This window comes from Crinia signifera, chromosome 4 (genome assembly GCF_055691185.1).
Source record: "Crinia signifera chromosome 4, ASM5569118v1, whole genome shotgun sequence".
NCBI lineage: Eukaryota > Metazoa > Chordata > Amphibia > Anura > Myobatrachidae > Crinia > Crinia signifera.
In genome coordinates this window covers 141,341,023-141,361,253 of record NC_139220.1, presented here as the reverse complement: position 1 = coordinate 141,361,253, position 20,231 = coordinate 141,341,023, and the positions used below count along the sequence as shown (strand labels likewise).

Genomic DNA, 20,231 nt, shown 5'->3' with positions numbered 1-20,231 from the left:
GCTTTGTAAATGTTATATAAGTGCAAAATAATATATACAGTAAGTGCAAAAATAAGGTACACAGACATTGCACCATGTAAACATAGCAGCCCAAGCCTGGGTGCACAACACAATGTTTTGCTTGAGGTAATAATATAAAATATAGAAGTGCAAAAAGAACACAAGAGGTAGATGTATGACGTACAGTAGTAATGGGGGGGGAGAAGTCATGTGCTGCCAATACACTTGTGAGATATTGCATGCAATCATTCGATTTCTACCACATCTGGCCGATTAAAAATACATACAATCATTTGATTTAAGGGGACATTCGACGCGATGCGTGGGCACACCGGTCAAATGTCAGGTCTCAAGATCTTATGTGCTGCACATAATATCTATCGAATCGCAGGAGCGATCGCATGTGCTCGAATGCAATCCGCAGGTGGGGGGCAGATGGAACGCTTTTTCATCGGCGTGGGGATGGGGAGAGGGGGCTGGAGTGACCGCTGGTGGCGTGGGAGACGGCGGCGTTAAGTAGCACAAGAAGTAGCGCTAGCGGGTGGCGGGGGTCTGTCAGCGGTGGCGGCAGATGTGTTTAAAACACTGGGCAGTCCTCTGATTGGCTGAGCTATCTCCGCCAATCAGAGGGCTGCCCAGTGTTTAAACAATTTTGCCGCCACCGGTGACTGACCCCAGCCGCCCGTTAGCACTAGCGCTTCTTGCGTTACATAACGCCGCCCTCTGTTCAACCTCTTCCAGCACCCTATGTGCCATCTCAAGATGGCATGCTACATCGGGTGCTGCAAAGGGGACACTTTAGCACCACAAGAAGCGATCGGGTTCGATGGACTGCGATGTCGCATCGAATCCGATCGCATAAGGTGTATGGGCAGCAATAAAGTGACCATCCTATCAGCTCCTAACTGTCCCTTCAGAAACTCAGCATTCACTTAACAGTTTCAAGCTGATTGGACTGCCAAAAAGCACTTTGTCCTCCCTTATCACTGCTTTATACATCTGCCCCTCTGTGCCAAATGGCCAGACTTTGGCCATTCTACCTATCATGTGGACCTAATTATTTCAGGCCCACTAATGTACATCCTTACATACTTAGATATATATTATCCTAAAAATAACTGCAAAAAGAAAATTGTGTACCAAATGGCCCAACTTCGGCCTCTCTAGCTATATTGTGCAGAAACCTAACAAGTGTAACCTGCAAATGCAAAAAACAAACATTGCTCTAGCAACAACAGGCCTTACTTAAGGCGATTGCCTGATGTATTAGGATATTGAGCATGGTCATAGTTGTACTGGCCATATTGCACTTGTGTGTGGTCTTGTTGTGGTGCTTGGGTACTGTTATTGTTACTTTGCATACGGCTAAACATACACTCAAAAAATGTCATCTGCCTCTCATGCATGAAATCATGAGCATTCAAATCGCTATCCGCCTCACGTAGATGATCCTCAATAATCGTTGTCATTGCTCTGACCGATTGTTCTGTTCTGTTTGGTTTCGGCTTTCTTTAAAGAACGTTATAGACTGCGAAAGGAATAAAAAATGATTTGTTACACAATGAGCATATATAAACATTGCAGAGTTTAACAAACACGTGTTTGTGGCCTTCCGCCACCTGCACACTAGCTATACTGCAACATTACCCATTATGTTTTCTATCCTTTTTCATAAACATTTTAAAGGTATTTTAAAGTCATTTTGTGGGGTGTAATATTGTTGCCGCTCATCTATACCCACATCCCAGCATGTGTTAACATAGTTTTTGTGTTACATATGGACTACTTCGGCAACTGTGACACAGTATGCTAGGATGTATAGTACCAAAGGAGCTCGAAGGGCGATAGTTTTGACACCACTGCATGCTGTGTGTGTGTGTGTGTTTCTGTGTGCAAATTTCAAACTTACTATTGGAGTGCAAAGTTGTGGGCTTGGGTGCCTGTCAAGTCTCCGGCTGAGCAGCCACTACCTCCTCATTTGCAGCGCTGACGGAATCCTCGTTCATGCTTGACTCTTCCAAACTGCAGTCAGATATGAGCAGCGGGGATGGTGGTCCACATTGTGAGCTGGGGAGGCTGTGCTGTGTTTCCGCATGGTCCTCCTCTACTGACATCTGGCTATTGGCACAGCTGGATGATGATAGTGTGATGGGATTAGTTAGGGCACTTTTGCCAAAGACACTGTAGCATAGCTCATAATATGGGCAATCAATACGTCCACTTTTCTTGCGATTATGGTCGTGTGTTTTCGTAAATTGTTTACGTAGTGCCTTAAATTTGTTGACCGCTTGCTGCTGTGTTTTTGTTATGCCTCTGTCTGTCAGCATAAGGGATATGTTCTTGTACACAACAGTATCCTTTACTGTTCCCATCATCTGCCTTCTAATTTCTTCCTCTCCCCGAATATTAAGCAGCTCTTTTATCTAACTGTCTGTCAAACTATGGCTAGACATGTTTTGCTGTTGAAATGCCTGCTTGTGCCCAGCGTAGGAGGGAAGCTGTTGTGATGGCAGCTTGTGCCCAGCATAGGAGGAAAGCTGCTGTGATACTGCTTGTGCCCAGCTTAGGAGGGAAGCTGCTGTGATCAGTGGCGTAACAATAGCCCCATAGACCCCGTGGTCGCGGGGAGGCACTGTGTAAGTGCAGGCGCTGGGGGTCTGCGGGGCTATTGTAATGCTGCTGTGCTGCGGCCAGGACCTGCAGATTTACCTGTCTGTGCAGTGGTCCCGGCTCCATAGGCGAATCTAGGGGGTGGTCTGGGGGTGCACAGGACCACCCATTAGCCCATTTTGTAACTGAGGGATGGGGCTTTCCAACGATCCCAGCCACGTGTCTCTAGCCCCTTGGGAACCGGAGATACTGCCAGGCAAACCTGGAACGTTTTTCCCTATAGGATAACATGGGACCCGCTAATTCTGACCCAGTTCAATGGCTGCCAGTTCCCCCTTCGGCATCCCAGAAGCTCGAGGTTGATCTCAGTCGAACCCAAAATCGCTGGGCCTTCAATCTGATACCAGGCTGGATCCATATGGGTTAATTAGTTCCAGGGATATTGAGGTTAAACCATTTTTTTTTTTCATTTCTTAAATGTCATTTCATGACTGTTTATGTTCTTTGAGGGCAGATATCTCTTGAACCAAACAGCCCAGTTTCACGGGACCAAAATTATTCGAAGCCAACTCAAAAGTTCTTCAATATGATTATGGTCTCATGTAAATGGGTCAGTTGGTTCCGAAGATATAGCTGGTTGGTTAAAGGGGGGTAGGGAGAGAGGAGTGGTTGTCTCTCCCCCTCACACCAGAAAATGCAGGGACTAGGCTGGTGTATAAGGGGTCAGCCTGGGAATGTCCCGGCATGATCCTGGGACCATATTCCCAGGTAAATCCCTTCATTTTCTGTTGTGAAAGGGGTATTATTTAAAACAGATGTGACATGCAGTGCTCTGAATACAGCTGGGCAGCCTCCTGCTCTCTGCCCAGCTGTCAATGACTGTCTCCCCTGCAGCTTCCGCTCCAATTCTTCTCCCCACTTTCACCTCAGCCCGCTCCCCCCCTACTTTAATCATGTGGTGCCGGCGCCATGCGTGCTCCCCCGATGTCACGCACAACAACAGCGCGCACAATATTTCAAATGTCCACTCGGCTAGAGGGGACACCAGAAGGGGAGTGGGAGCGTGCTCTGCGCTGCGCTCTGCTCCTCTCCCCATAGAAGCAGCTGCACCGCTCTCCATCTTTCCCTGCAGCAGCAGAGAAGGCTCATATAAAAATTTACAGTAAGTGGCACTTTTGGGGGCATTGCTTAAGGAACGCTACAAGTGGCGGTATGTGGGGGCATTACGCATAATGTGTGGCTTAATGTGTAAGGGGCATTACGGTGTGCAGCATCATGTGTAAGGGGTATTATGTGTGCAGCATCATGTGTAAGGGGCATTATGTGTGCAGCATCATGTGTAAGGGGTATTATGTGTGCAGCATCATGTGTAAGGGGCATTATGTGTGCTGCATCATGTGTAATGGGTACTATGGTGTGCGGCATCATGTGTAATGGGTACTATGGTGTGCGGCATCATGTGTAATGGGTACTATGGTGTGCAGCATCATGTGTAATGGGTACTATGGTGCCATCAAGCAAGAACCCCTTTAGCAATGAGCACATAGGTAAGCAGCACTTATGTGGCAAATATGTAATGGGCATTACGGTTTGTTATATAGTATGTAATGGGCATCATGATGTGTGGCCTTATGTGTAATTGGCATTACGGCGTGTGGCTTTATGTGTAATGGGTATTACGGAGTTTGCTAAAATGTGTAAAGGGCATTACTGCTGACGAAGGAAGATACCGAAACGCGTTGAGTGTTACTGGTATCCCCACCTAAGAAGGAAGCCTGCTGCGTGGACATCGCGGCGTCGACTTTGGGACTCCATCACTTGTTCCGGACTTGTTTATGGGACCTTATTCGAGCCTGCTGTTTCCATCCATTGCCCAGCTGTTTGCCCTGTGGGGATATCTTTTTATGCTGTTTTAAACGTCTACTCTTGTAAGTGTGGACCGTCATTAAATCATTATTTTATCAAAGATTAATCTGCACTATTTTCTCCTTTATGCTTTGTCCCCTATGTCACATATGCTGTGTGAATAGGAGGATATCGTTTCAGGTGTTGAACCCTGCTAATGTATTGCCATTCCTGATCATCAAGTGAATTACGGTGATCTTGTTCAATTTATTATTACTGTGGAAACGGTTACACTGTGTGCCCGAGTATTAACACCTATTGTTGTCACTATTCCATTACTGTGTATGGTCTAAAGTGTAATACCACACCCCTTTTTGTAATGCCACGCCTCCTTATCATGAGACCACGCCTTCTTTTTGCTGCGCGGCTACGCCGCGCAAAGGTCCCCCTGTTGTTATGTCTAGATCTGGGACCACCCATTACCATAATTCTAGATTCGCCTATGCCGGGCTCCCCTCCTGCCCTGGCTTTTGCTGAAATGAAAATGGACTATCATACAATGTCCGTCCCGATACAGCAGACAGTTCTATGAAATCTATGTGATGGTTCGTTTTCATACCAGCAGAAGCCAGTTCAGGAGGGGAGCCAGGACCGCAGACAAAATCTGTCCAGGCCGCAGCACAGAGGAGGGTAAGGCACGGGGACATGGGCGGCTGGGGTGTGGGGTTGTTATCTTTACTGTGGGGGGGGGGGGCGCTGCCAAAATTTTCAACAGGTGGGGGGCGCGATTTTTTTACACCACTGGCTGTGATACTGCTTGTGCACAGAGTAGCAGGGAAGCTGCTGTGATCGCTGCTTGTGCCCAGCATAGGAGGGAAGCTGCTGTGATGCTGCTTGTGCCCAGCGTAGGAGGGAAGCTGCTGTGATGCTGTTTGTGCCCAGCGTAGGAGGGAAGCTGCTGTAATACTGCTTGTGCCCAGCATAAGAGGGAAGCTGCTGTGATGGCTGCTTGTGCCCAGCATAGGAGGGAGGCTGCTATGATGGCTGCTTGTGCCCAGTGTTGCAGAACTGCTGCTGGGATGCCTGCTTGTGGTCAGCATGTCTCCAGTGTCTCCCAGCGTGTCTCAAGTGGATGACATCATCTCCAGGTGCCCCTGAAGAACCAATAAATGGCCTCAGAGCATTACCCGGATATAAAAACCGGGGGTAATGTGCGTTTACACTGCACACAGGCATGTGTCATTGCTGTGTTTTACCCTGGTAGATACCAGGGTAGAATTCCCTGGTCTCTCTACCCGTGTTTTTGAAAAAGGACCTGTTCCCACTAACAAAAAAACCTGTGTTGGTGCGCGGCCCGCGCAAAAACACGGGTAGAATTTGCTAGTACGTAATGTATGTAATTCAGCGCATTGCCGCTGGGGGAGCATCACATGGTTTCCCTGCTCCCCCAGCGGTACTACGCTAATTGCGTACATTGTCCACTGCCAGTGCCGGAGGAGGGGGACTGAACGATGACGCCGGGGAGTGACTGCCGGAGAAGGGGCACCCATCGGTGGATCGCGGGGACCCAGTGGACGCGGTGGACGGGCCGGAGGAGGGTAAGTATAACACACAATACACACACATACATTTCCCCCACTATCCATGTCATATCGCTACTATCCACGTCATACCCCCAGTATCCACGTCGGCATGGAGTTGATTTTATAAAGTGTGGCAAGCGCAGCGAGCCACCGAGCCCAAAGCGTGGCAGATACGCGTCCCCTCGTGGGGCTTGCTGCGCTCGACACTCCGGGCACTTTATAAAATCTACTCCACCCCGACGTGGATGTTTCGTTTCAGGGCTACAGAAGCAGTTACGTACAGTAACGGCACTCAATCGGGAACTTTTCAAAAATATATATTTGTCACAGCAAACGGTCCTACGTTTCAGGGATTACACGCCCCTTTGTCAAGGTGAAAAAGCAATACAAAAAAATTAGATATATATATATATTTTATATAAGGTTTTATTGGGTTGTGTATATGTGTGTATGTGTGTGTGTGTGTGTGTAGGGGAGGGGGAGGGCACCAATATATATCTTGCCTCCGGGCAACTGGAATGAACTTACGCCACTGGTTACGTAGTTTACGTAGTTTACGTAGGCAGCATAGTGCTGTATTGGTATTCTCAATAAAGCACTACATAACTGCCGCCATGAAACTAAACAAGTACTGATATATGTTTAGTACAGCATGTCATCTACATATTTACACTGTATGTTTGTAAATAAACTCTGATATTTATTGATTTAAACTGTTGATTTATAAAGCATGTGAACTTTTGTTGCGATTAGAGGAAACAACAAAAACTCTCCGTGCTCCAATGACTGGATTCAGCTTCCCCACCTGCATAAATTTAAATTACCTCTGTGCTACTCATGCTAATCCACAGCAGGTGTTTTGTTTTGCAGAAATAGCACTGATCAAAGCTGGTATGAATATAAATCACTTCAACGGAAAAAATATCAAAAGCTTAAAAGTTCTGTACACAGATGCGGAGTAAAACATACACGCATAAGCGTGCGCACATTGAGTGTTAAGGGTGCACAGGCACCTCCTAATGCTGTGCCCCCACCTCACACTTATTTCTGCTAGTAATACCAGCAATACCTTTTACCAAAGACTTTTGCTTTTTAGACCTGTATTCCATTAAAATAAGCACCCAATCAATCAATTATGTGTGTTTTGCATTATTAATTGTATTACACCATTGTCATATCACTACATATCTGTGTCATCCAGATATGATTTTGACTTTATTTGCATGTACACAGAGTAATTAAGGTGCCCATAGACGGTCCGTTCCCGGACCGTCCGTTCTGTACTATGAGATGCGCGCTCCCGCGCATCTCATCGTACGGTACAAAAAGTATGTGCTGCACATACTTTTTGTACTATGTGCACATCGCATCGGATCACAGTGCATGCACAAGGCATGCACTAGGGATGCGATCCGATGCGATGCGTGCTAATTAAGTCCCAAACGGATCCGTTAAACGGACCGTGTATGGGCACCTTTAGAAGATTAAAACTGAAATAGGCCGGATATAATGCTGTGGCTGAGAGACGTTTTATATTGTAGTGAGTGCAAGCCTGATTGGCGGTGTTAGACATGCCCAATAGGTGGTGCTAGGCACACCGCTTTGACAGTGCACCCCTAATAAAATGTGCTGCGCACACCTATGCATACACGTGTTTACAGTGTTACTAGTAAGTTTTCACATTGTGCATAGGATAGAACAGAGCATATGCAAGTACGGGCAGTGCAGTAGCATACATGTCAGACACATTTGCAGCTGCAGGAGAATACACATAACCAGGTTGTAATATAATTCTACATAAGCAAAGTTCAGTAAGGGAGTAACAACACTGTACAGAGTAAGACCAAAGGGAGAATTATTATACTTAGGTTTAGGCATACCTATAGTTTTGGCATACTAGTCTTCAATCCCCACCTCCACCCAACAGGAGGCTCCTAAAAATCAGGTGGCAATCCTTCTTGTTCTACCCCATTGATGTCAAAACTATTCTTTATCGACCATAAACCATCAATGATTTTGAATCATCAACTGTCGATGGCCATCCCTGCCAGGGCCGGTGCAAGCCCTGTCAGCGCCCCAGGCAAACCCCCCTCCCTGCCGTCCGCCCCCCCCCCCCCCTTCCAGAGGGGAGGGGGGATTTCAGCGTGGCACTACCCGTGGATTGCCGCACTGCAGGGGGGGGGGTTCAGTGCCGCATGGGGATTGCCGATGACTAGCTGGGGGGAGGGGGCGGCCGACACCCGCCGATAATAATCCACGGGCATGCGGGTGCTAGATTGCCATGGATGGGGGTGGGGGGCTACTCACTCACCTGCTCCCGCTCCCTGCACCCTGCTGGGATGAGTTCCTGGATTGGTGCTACTACCGTACTTGCCAGCTTCTGCAGCTTTCCACGGCACCTGCTCTCCTTGGTGGCTCAGCACTGCTCTCCAGTGGCTGGCACCCTAGGCATATGCCTAAAGCTGCCTAGTGGTGGCGCCGGCCCTGTCCCTAGCCCACACTCTCTGGAAGGCGGTGTCTCTGCAGTTACTGGTTAAACACTAGCTGAAGAAAGTATTAGCCCTCATATGAAAGATTATAAAAAACTATGGGAATGCCTAATGAGGAGGCTGGCAGGCATAAAAAAGCAGAAGATATCTCCAACATATTCTGATTCTATTTTTGTACTTAACAGGGACACTTGATTTTACCCTTAAACATGCAGAAACAGCATTTTATCCATATTTTAATGGGCACAATGCATTAATAGGCTCCGAGAGAACAAATAAAGAGGTGCACTACATACTCATGCATTTCACTTCAAATGCACAGTTACAGTTATTATGTGTTAATACCTTTAGAACATTGAAATGTAACATACTGGACTGTGTCTCGTTAGCTTTTAGTTCTCATTGTGTTTTAGGTAAGACTTTGATGCAAAGTTTATTAATTCACTCTATAGAGTCTGTAACTATTAATATCAATGAATAAATATTAATTAGCATCTATTTTTGTACTTCACTGTATGAAGCTTATTTTATTATGTGCAAAAATGTATTATGTGCGGTCATTTGGTCTACAGCATTATGGTCGACAGTCATTAGGTTGACACCATTAGATCGACATGGGAAAAGGTCGACATGGTTCTACGTCGAAAGGTCGATTAGTTCGACAGGTTGTTAGTTCGACAGATCATTAGTTCGACAATGTCTAGGTCGACAGTCAAAATGTGGACATGGTGTTTTTCACTTTTAATGGTGTCGACCTAATGACTATTGACCATCATGCTGTAGACCAAATGATCCCAACCCATTAAGACCCACCAAAAAAAATAGGTCATAGGTCCTGCTCAAAATGTCATAATTTTTCCCATAAAATTTTCCATTAATAAAAGTAACTTCAATAGGAGAATAAAGGAGATCATTTAAACAATGTGGTCACTGTGCCCTCTCATTCCAATAATCACACCTTCAACTTGTGGGCACCCATATTTGAAAGAGGGGAGCCCGCATTTTCAAATTATCTGGTACAGTGGCGGAACTTGTGGGATGTGGGCCCAAGGTACCCTTGTGTGGTGCTCACAAAGGATTACCATTGCTAATGCAATAGAGATATGACTGGCTGAACTGTGTTTGCCTTATCTTAGATATCAAATGTACTTATTTCTAGTTGGAGTTAAGAGAATATCAATAGTTATATATATATATATATATATATATATATATAACAATATACAGTGCGCAGAAGGGAATTAAAAAGTCCCGATGGTAAATACCAGTCCCGAAGCGGGTATTAGTCCAATGTATATTCGGTAAGACGATGGATGGTATCTCCACGTTCTGAAAATATTTAGGCACTCCTGCTTGATTGAAAAAGCCGGCTGCTCCACATTAAATGTGAGCTGGATTGCTCTCCTGTGTCCAACAGGTAATTTGTATCTGAAAAGATAAAGTGGGCGCTCCGATAGTGCAAATTACCACTGGTATAAAATTTGATATTTATTAAGGCTTTACATAAAATACACAAGGATGGGTGACGTACCACAGACGGCGGCTGACATGTTAGCCGCAATTTGACAGCATAGGATGGTGCACAGCACCTAACATTCGTTGGAGAGGTTACACTCACTCCTGGCTCCACGATCACGCTTGACGCTAGGCCACGTGGCACATTCAGAGGCTAGAGGAGAGTCTTAGTGTGCGTGGAAAGGCATTCCATAGGGTGGGTGCCTCCAGACAAAAGTCCTGCAATTGTAATGAGTGTGGATAAGAAACGCAAATCTTGCGCAGAGGGATATATTTTAAGATAAGTAAAGAAATGTATGCAGGTGTAGTCAGGTTAATGGCATTTTAGGTTAGAGGTATTTTATATTAAATACGATAGAATATAGGCAACCATTGGAGGGATTGACAGAGCGGATCAGCAGATGATCAGCAGATGTTGAACGTCTAGCGAGGAAAATCATCCTTGCATCTAATTTTTTCTGGCATGATGTGGCACAATCGCATCATGCTGAAGTTTACTGACCATGCTGCATTTGGAAGTAGGCATATTCATTTTGTTGTGCTCATATGCAGTACAAATTTCCACAACATACTGTACACAAAGTGTATGCTCATTTCTCCATGAGACCTGCTGTTTCTCTAAAGGAACTTCATAGCAAAAATCTCGGGTATAGTAAATACTGCTCGTGCATGCATAATAATGTACCAGATTACTAACAATGTAAAAAATAAACCATAATTCTGAGCAGTATAAGTTAACATGACGCATTTAAAATATTTGAGAAATTAACCAGTTGAGAAGTTGCCCCTGCCATCCAATTGGCTGCTACATATAATTTTATAGCATGAACTTGAGAAATGTTACCTCAAAACTGATTGGGCACCTTCTCCACCAAGCCATATCTCCACTCTTTTCTCTGCTTCATACACCTATCTCTATATGTTTAATTCAAGCACACAGCCTGGAACCTGATCCCTAGTGAAGGAGTGGTGCCTCATGCAGTGGGGCCCACCAGGGTATGCCCCCGTATGCCAGTCCAACCCTGTTTAGATGTTACAGAAAGTCATAGAATAAAGGAGAATAAATCTATTTTTTTCATCTACTTATACAGAAAGTATTTAGAGAACAATATTGTGGTCATTCTGGTCCCTAAGTTTCATAACACTTAACTAAATGTGAATCTGCCATTATAGCCATTGACATATGGAACTTTTAATATTATTCTGAACAGTGCATGCATAGAAACCATTCTGACAATAATTATTGCCTATTTTTCAAACTTAAGGAAAACCTGTCTTGAGCTACATTATGAATGTAACATTAGAAAAGCAGTGAGCTGAAAATACAATAATGTGAAATATGTAAATGATTGAGGAAAATGCATTTCACCTCAATTGATGTGGATGCTTTAAATGGATTTTATTTATTGTGTAAATTATTTCACCATAGTTGCATGATTATATAATAAAGGATTGTAATACAGCATGGTGTTTTTTTAACAATGCCCTTGAAAACAAATGCATTTAAACACCTCCTTCCATGTCAGTGATTATAATTTGTCTTAAGTACTATACAGAAGACAAGAATATCTCTAAGCCTCAGTATATTTGGAAACTTCATTTTTAAAGGGGACAAAAAATGGTTATTTGGAAATAGAAAAAGTCTACAAGGAATTAGATAGTTCATACAGTATTTAAACAATTTTTGTTTTTCTTTTTTTTCCTTTTTCTTTCCTGGCTTTTCTATGGATTTTTCCTACAAGGACCAAAACGCATTTATTTGTTTCATATAGAGTATTTGTGAAGCATTTGTGCTTCATGCAAATTAATTGTCTGAAGATATGAAAGCAGCAGTCACAAGGCCAAATATATGCAATGGGTCTTCTCAATATCTTTGGAATCGCTTAAAACTCAAACATAAAAGTCGTTTTAAAGACATTTGATGTTATCTACAAACTGCATTTGTTGTACATTTTTATTTTTTTTATATTTTTTTACCATATAACCCAGTCTTAAAAATCGACTTTTTCAAAGACACATTCATTCAAAAATTATATTTTAAAAGACATATTTGTAATAAATTCTGAAATATTTTTCAGTATAACCTTCAACTCTGAAACATTGAAATAGATTTTATAAAGATTATGCTATTCAAGGGTTTGATGCTGAGTTGAATGTGTGTTTTCACACTGCCCAAGCTCCAAAGCCAAACATATGCAAGTATCATAGGCGTGCGCACGGGGGGTGCCGGGGTGCACAGGCACCTCCTAATGCCCGCCGGCACCCCCCACGCGATTGCACGCAAAATGTTTTAAATGCACAGTTACTAGCCGGCGGTGGTCAGGACAGTCTTACTTGCCTGCCGCCGCCGCTGCCCACTGCCGATCTCCAGCCTCGAAGAGCTGGCCGGGACGTGGGCTGAGCACTGCAGCTCAGTGAGCTCCCTTCACAATACATTAGCCCCCGGCCCGCCTCTATAAACGTCACACACAGACGTGGTGACGTCGCACCGCGCTCCCGCCGTCCTCCTGCCCACGCTCCTGCCGTCCTCCTGCCCACGCTCCCGCCGTCCTCCTGCTGCCTGAGAGAGCAAGCCCAGCAGCAGCACGCGCCCTGGGCTGGCAGCAGAGGCACTGACTGCAGTGAATGATCCATTGATCCACCACGAGTAGGAGCCAGCCAGCGTGAGTGACCTGGCTGCCTGTAGTGTTCCTCCTAGTAGGAAGCAAGCTAGGTTAGGTTTTTATTTATAAGTAAAAAATTATCAATTAACCCCCTGAGTTGTTGGTTTTGCTGGGGCAGGACAAACCTACTAGGGCAGGTTTGTCCTGCCCCAGCAAAACACACCACAGATATTAGGAAGCTTCCGCCGCCCCCTCCTCCCTTGTCCGAGCATGTTTAGACTGTATATTTAATATATTTTGCATTGATGCCCAGTGGGCGGTGATAGACACGCCCAGTGGGTGGTGATAGACACGCCCAGTGGGCGGTGAAAGAAATGCCCCTCCAATTGTGCACCTACTAATAAAATGGGCTGCGCACACCTATGGCAAGTATACTGTACTGTAGATGGTGATTTCAGTTGCTTCTACACTGATGACTGAAAGGAGTGACTATACTGTAATGGGACACTCACATGCTGCCAACATTCAGTGAGAATGTGATATGCAGAGATGCACTAAGCTGGCCATCAGGGGTTATAGTGTGTGGGCTGGGGGTGGGGGGACTCCGATTCCCTAACTGCAATGGTGGAGTGGAACTAGTTTAAAATGCACTGTGACCCTGAACAGTAATTTTAACAAAAAATCATTATAGAATGCATGGGGGTGCCAAAACCCTGCCACCGGCACTGGCTCTGCCTAATAGGGGGAAGAGGTTGGATTAGGTAGGTGGTATTAAAATGAGTTCCACCTCCTCTCCAGGACCACTTTAAGCCCTTGTGACTGTTTAAAACTGTGACAAGGCATGATGAGACTTGTAGTTTCACAGCAGCTGGACAGCGATAGATTGGACATGCCTGTACTAGACTACCTTTCATGAAACTATTTTTCTCCAACTTGTGATGTCACCAGGGCTGGCTCTACCATTAGGCAACTGCCTAGGGCACCAGGATCTGTGTGTGTGTGTGTGTGTGTGTGTGTGTGTGTGTGTGTCGGGGGGGCAGCACCAGGTCTGCCCACTACAAAATTAAGGATGTCTATGCACTAGATTTCCTTGTTGTACTTAATGCAGGTGGCAGCTATGGAACGTCTAAGATGTCACCTCCACACTTTCACTTGAAGGGCTGGAAAGTGGGTACTGATGGCAGTGTGGGGTTAGGGGAGGGGGCAGTAGGTTTAACCTTGTCTTGGTTGCTGAGAAATATTTTCTTTTCAATAACACTTCCATTTAGTTTTGGTGAACTAAAGGTCACAGCTTGCCCTAACACCAGGCCCAGTTGAGACCTGTAGTTTCATAAGACAAATGCATGGAGGTCCCCCCCACTTCCTAACCAGCACTGTGCGCTCCATTCCTTCTTATTTTGGTTACCCCAAAATCAAAATGAAAACAGAACTGTTTTTTAAGCATGTAAAAAGCCACACTTATTAATATTTAATAATAATAATAATAAATAAAAAACATAAATTAGATTCACACACCTGAAGAAGTCCTGAAGAAGGCCACACACAATGGTGTAAATTTAATAAGATGTTGGGATGGGATGTTGCCCATAGCAACCCATCTACTTCTTATTTTTGTTAGCACCTTCTAGAAGATAATAGATAGAATCTTATTGGTTGCTATGGTCAACATCCCATCTTAAAAAGATCTCCTATCTTAGTAAATTTACCCCTATGACTCCAGGGATAGACCTTTTACAAGTTTGCATGCAAACTCTGGCTTCAAGAATCTTTTCTGACACAAGGACTGGATGCATAGATTTCCTGAAAACTAATAGTAGATTAATCCCCTATTGACCAGTCCTTCCATAAAAACATTTACAAGATTAATGGAGGAATCGGTCCTAAAATATGCTGGAGATAAACGCAACAAGCATTGTAATTTCCTAATATAAAATATAACAAAGTAAGTAGTTTACCAGGGGGCACTGGGACTCGGCTCATTGTTATTAAAAGTGTATCCCTTTATTAGTATGTATTAAAATATCCCATTATTAGAGTTTATCCAAATTGAACTGTTGTCTATTATGCTGCGTTCTCATTGCCGCCCCTGCAAAATCCTGGGTTTTTCTTGCCGGATTTTTGGGGGGGCACAGAGCTTGTCAGCTCAACAGACCCCCTTCACACTGCACATCAGAATTTCCCATATCTGCCCCTTTCCCACTGCTTTCCGTGGTCTGCCTTCCAACAAGTGTGTGGAATGTAATAGCAGCTTTGATTGGGTGTTGGGAAAGACCCTTTCACACAGAGACGCGACACTGCAATTTTCAGCTTGCCCCGGGAAATACCCGGATTTTTGCGGCAGTGAGAACGGGGTATTAGTGATATTTGATATAAATCAGTTAATTGCAAGCACAGTGGCTATTATCTCAAGTTATCCTGTTGCTCTTATATTTCAAGAGCAATTAGGGCATTATGACACATTGGGTGACATTCTATGGGATGAGATAAATGCGCATATATTTTTCGCACTCCACATCGCCGCTCTTCGCACTTTCAGAAATCACATTTTTTTGTCATAATTCGCTTATTTAATGGGATGCGCATTAGAGGCTAAAAAGTGCGATGTAGTGAGATTTGCGGCGAATTGATGCAAAATTATGTCACTAAAAAGTGTGATTTCTTCCGCCGGTCACTTTCGAATTTTAGACCAACCGGAGTGCGATTTACAAGACTGTCTCCACATGACAAATAACCCCCTAATCTATTGGCCCACCTAGGTCCCCTCCATTATGCATCACACCCCCTATATAAAGGGGCATTGGCACCATTTCACTCTTTGATAGGAAGTAAGGAGCATGGAGAGGAGCAGTGGCAGTGTGAGAAGAGGAAGAGGTGTTGGTGGCAGAGTGAGGAGTGGCAGAGGGGCCAGTGGCAGAGGGAGCAGTGGCAGTGTGACCAGAGGAAGAGGGGCCAGTGGCAGAGGGAGCAGTGGCAGGAGCCAGGTAAGAGGAGCCAGTGGGAGAGGCAGCAGAGGACTGGTGAGGTCGACCTCCATTACAGGGAGTGGCAGCAGTGTGGCAGCCACCATGGCCACTGCAAGGGCAGCCCCAGACCAGGCCCTGGCGGACCAGGCCCAGCAGGAGGAGGTGGAGGATCCGCTGGCATCCCCATCCTGTAGCCAGGACCTTGCCCATACCCCACAGCAGCTGCAGGAGGGCCACATGTCCGAGATGGAGGAAGATGGAGGTGAGGAGGAGGAGGAAGACACTGGCATGGAGGAGGATTTTGACATGCATGTGGAAGATATAGAGGATGAGGAGGAGGGTGAAGCTGGCCGTACCAAAAGTGGGAGAATAGTCCGATTCAGTTATGAAGAGAATGTGGCGCTTGTCCGGGCCATCATACCCCTGTATGACCGCTTACTGGGGAAAAACCAGCACAAGACCACCTCACATCGTAAACGTGGTATGTGGAAGGACATCACCCAGGCGGTCAACGCTGTCAGTCACCGCAAGAGGCTAATCAAAAACATTAAAAAGCAGTTTAACGACATCAAGCGGCAGCTGAAAAAGAAAATGGCCATGGAGATGGGGGAGGCCACCAAGATTGGCGGAGGAAGCCCCACCACAATAACCTACACATCATATGAGGTGAAGCTCCAAAGAATTATCCCCCCTGAGGTCCTGCCTGGGATGCACATTGCGGATACCGATAGGCTGGCAAGCCCACCCCGAGCTGGTAAGTGTCACCACATGCAATATGAAACATACATGCCAATGTATTTAAACTGCAATGTTATTTTGTATTGTTATACTAATTAATGTGGTGCTGTGGAACTACATAGCCCAGCAAGGTCTGTCAATGGCAATAGTTTACACCTACTTTAAAAATGATCAGAATGCTGGGCCTTGTAGTTCCACAACTGCACATCTATTGTTCCACACTGTAACATTTTTTTCTAGCAGCTTCATATGTATGTGGCCCAAAAACATTGGTGTACTGGTGGTTTAACAGTCACGCCTACATACCACAGATTTGCCAACAGTTGTAATGTGTCAAGCAGTGTTTTAATTTTTTTGCCTGACTACAGGTGCAAAACTTCAATGTAAAAATATGAATAGTAAATAATATAAAGCCCTAAACCAAAGGTAAATTTGTCAATTATTGTAATTTATTTGATGATTTTGCACAAAAGCATCTCCATTGCTCGGTACATAAAGTCTGCCGATCTTTCCTTTCACAGATTGTCCATGTGGCACAACACTATGTAACATTATGACTGGTCTGACCTAAAGGAACCGTCACATGGACAGGATTTCTAACATCAAAATTATTCTTACCTGCACCTCTGCCTTTATAGAATATGTGATTATGCCCTTATGGACTATACTATATAGGGAAGACAGTTAGATCTATGATGGAAATCATGGCCATGCATACAGTAGATCAGTCATTAAATCTGGAACCTTGAAAGGAATACCTGAACAACCAGTAGCAAGACATTTTGTTGAAAAAGACCATACGATATAGGAATTAAGACCTCAAGGAATTGACCATGTACACAATGACCATGTACTCAAGAGTATTATTGGAGGGGACAGAGCAACCAAATTGGTAGAGGCCAAAACATACACAGTAATGTCTCAGGCACTAGAGTAGGCGGTGTCCAGATATTTTATATGTATATCAGTAGCCTCTGGATAGGGGGTGTGCCTGTTTTATGTATTATTATCGTTTTACATTTTACAGGCCATAACATGCTGGATTTTCTAACTTAAAACTGTTAGTCTCTTTGATATTAATAAAAAGATTTTTGTGGAATGTATTCTGAGGGGCACCTACATCCAATATACAGTACCAAGAGACAATACTGAAAATAATCTTAACTGGCATTTCTTTATTCCATAAATAGGAATATCTTATTATTGTTAATTTATTCTCGCATTCACTATTGTAAATTTTAGACACTACTGGCCTGCTAGATTTTATCCCCCTTAGTATTCAAACAATTTTGAAATATTGCACAGTCCCAAGCTTATTTTAAGGAATTCATAACTATTATGTCAGCAATGATTTAATGTGTCAGTAATAGATTGGTATAGTTAATACTGCCTGCTTAATCCTATTGATATTCTTGGATCGAAAACAAAATAGGTAGCTATGTCATTATATTATATGTACATTTGCACATAAGTGATTACAGGTACTTCGGTAAAGGACTCAAACCAGTCTGCTGGACCTCTGAGGATACTGTATATTTTGTACAGATTTTGTATTGCATGTAGTCTGTCCCACTATATCTCTAGTTCATGTGCTGTTGTTTACATTTTCAGCCAGAGGTACAATAAATTCCGATGGAATCTCATGACAGGAGTACACAGATTTGTATAAGCAAACAAATAAAGCAACCTGGAGTTACTGCTGTATGCATAACTTAATCACTGAGGTTGTTCCTATTAGCAGATGGAAAGATGAATGACCTGTCCTGCAGGATCATGGCCATATCGTTCCATGTGTAGGCATGATGAATGATGTGGCCATGTCCTAGCGCTGGCATATCTCGCTCTCCCACTACACCCCCCACACACACACACACACACACACCCACTGCACCACCGCTGCTGGCAGATGGAGAGAGAGGCTGGTGGTGGGCAAGAGATTTCAAGACTCATGTTCAAATGAATAGGGTGGCTCTCAGCCAATTAGTGGCTGCCCTATTAATTTGAGTATGAGTTTTGAAATCTCCTGCCTTCCACAGCCTCTCTCTTGTCTGCCAGTGGCAAGGGTGGCGAAGGTGGGGTAGCGGGGGAGCACGAACACCCCTAGTCATGGCCACATAGAATGATTGTGTAAACCCTCTGATTGTTTACTCAATTGTTCTATGTGGCCATGATCAGGGGTGTTTCAGTATGTATGGAATTTCAAGGGAAATTGGATATATATCAGATTAGATTCAATATCTATCTGTAGCACCTTAAGAGTCAAGTGTTTTTGCTTCTATTTCTTGTTCAGTGTCAGTCAGAGGGGATGCAGTTTAAATCCCGGTGGTCGGGATCCCGGGGTTCAAAATCCCAACGCCAGAATCCCAAACGCCGAAATCCCGACACTTTCTCCCCCGTGGGTGTCCACGACACCCTCGGAGGGAGAATAAATTAGTGTGCCCGCTGCCTGGCGAGCGCAGCGAGCCCGCAAGGGGGGCGATCCACGTCCCCCCCCTTGTCGGGATTTCGGCGTTCGGGATTCCGGCGTCGGGATTTTGAACGCCGGGATCCCGACCGCCGGCTTTTCATGCCGAATCCAGTCAGAGTGCTAGAAAAAAATAATACAGAAAAATAAAAAAAAGGCTATTACAGGTGCATTTTACTGAGCCACATTGTAGAGCTCAAAGGAGGCATCCATTGTCCTCCTTAAATGGGGTTAGACTCTGGTCACACATAAAAGCATTTTCCCAGCTCTGCCATATCTACTATAGCCATAGAATAGAAAGCATATTAACATTAGGATGTGCACTCAGGGAATCAAGGTTTTTGTCTAGCGCTATAAAGACTTGACTCTCTCACTCATTAAAGATCATGTCTGACATTACAGTCTTCCTGGGTAAACCCTAGACCACATGTGCATACACCTAGGATTCTAGTCTAGCTTCCACAGTGATCTCCATAGAAAGACACTGCACTCCATGGTTCCCTGACTATTTCTGAGAAGACAGGAAAAAAACATAAAGGAAAGTAAGGACTAGTCCTAAAATATTTTTTTCTGAGATTATTATATCTGAAGTGGAATATGATTATACCCATTAGTCAGGGCTGCCATAGAGTATAAAACAGAAAAAAGAATTGAAGCTTCTCCAACCTAAAATATAATAAAATAACATATCAATAGTAAAGGGGACCAGCATGTTTTATTGTTTAACCATTTGGACTGTTGAATGATTGCAGATCTACCTCTCCATCTTACTTTGAGGGAGATAGAGAGGTAGGCAAGCTACCTAGGCAAGTGTGAGAGCAGGGGCAATGGAGGATGCAGGAACCAGCAACAGAGGAAGGAGGCACTCAGAACTGAGTTAGTACAGAGATGTGGGTGGGATGATAGATAGATGCAAAACAAACAACCATAGATCATACAGCAAAGCACAGTGACTTTACAATATAATAGTATGCAGTAAAATTGTGAGGTTATTACTTAAATTCATTAAATTATGTTTTCATTTCAGTAATTTGATTATTATTAGTGACAAAGTGCCCGGTACTTTATCACCGGCCAATCAGATGCTGACTGTTAAGTTACAGGCTGGGTTTAAAAAGGAACAGTTAGGATCTTATTGGCCAGTGATAAAGTACCAGGCACTTTATCATTTCTCCTCCCTTCATACATCTACCCCAATGTAACTAGTCATTTTTTTTCCCTTAATGTTACCATTGATGTCTTTTCAAATGTAAAGTTTATATTCAAACAAAATTTTCAAATATAATCTTTATCCATGCGGCCACAGGCACTCCGTACATTCAATTTTCTATGCTAATTGAAATATACCTAGTATCTAAAAGCTGAAAATGGAGGTGAATTGTCTTTAAAAAGTGCCCATTATTGAAAGATAACAAAATTGC

The 20,231-nt window shown here is 44.2% G+C and overlaps 1 protein-coding gene across 4 annotated transcripts in view; it reads right to left on the bottom strand.

The window, feature by feature from the left end:
- The window catches only part of TAFA2 (TAFA chemokine like family member 2), a 209,893-nt gene that overhangs the window by 85,842 nt on the left and 103,820 nt on the right, over positions 1–20,231 (bottom strand). Inside the window, exon 2 of one of the 4 annotated variants that reach the window (XM_083182630.1) lies at positions 9,793–10,261. The exons of the other annotated variants lie outside the window; for them this stretch is intronic. The gene's annotated coding sequence lies outside the window, so the exon portion shown is untranslated. The remainder of the gene's footprint in view (positions 1–9,792; positions 10,262–20,231) is intronic. 4 annotated transcript variants of the gene reach the window in all.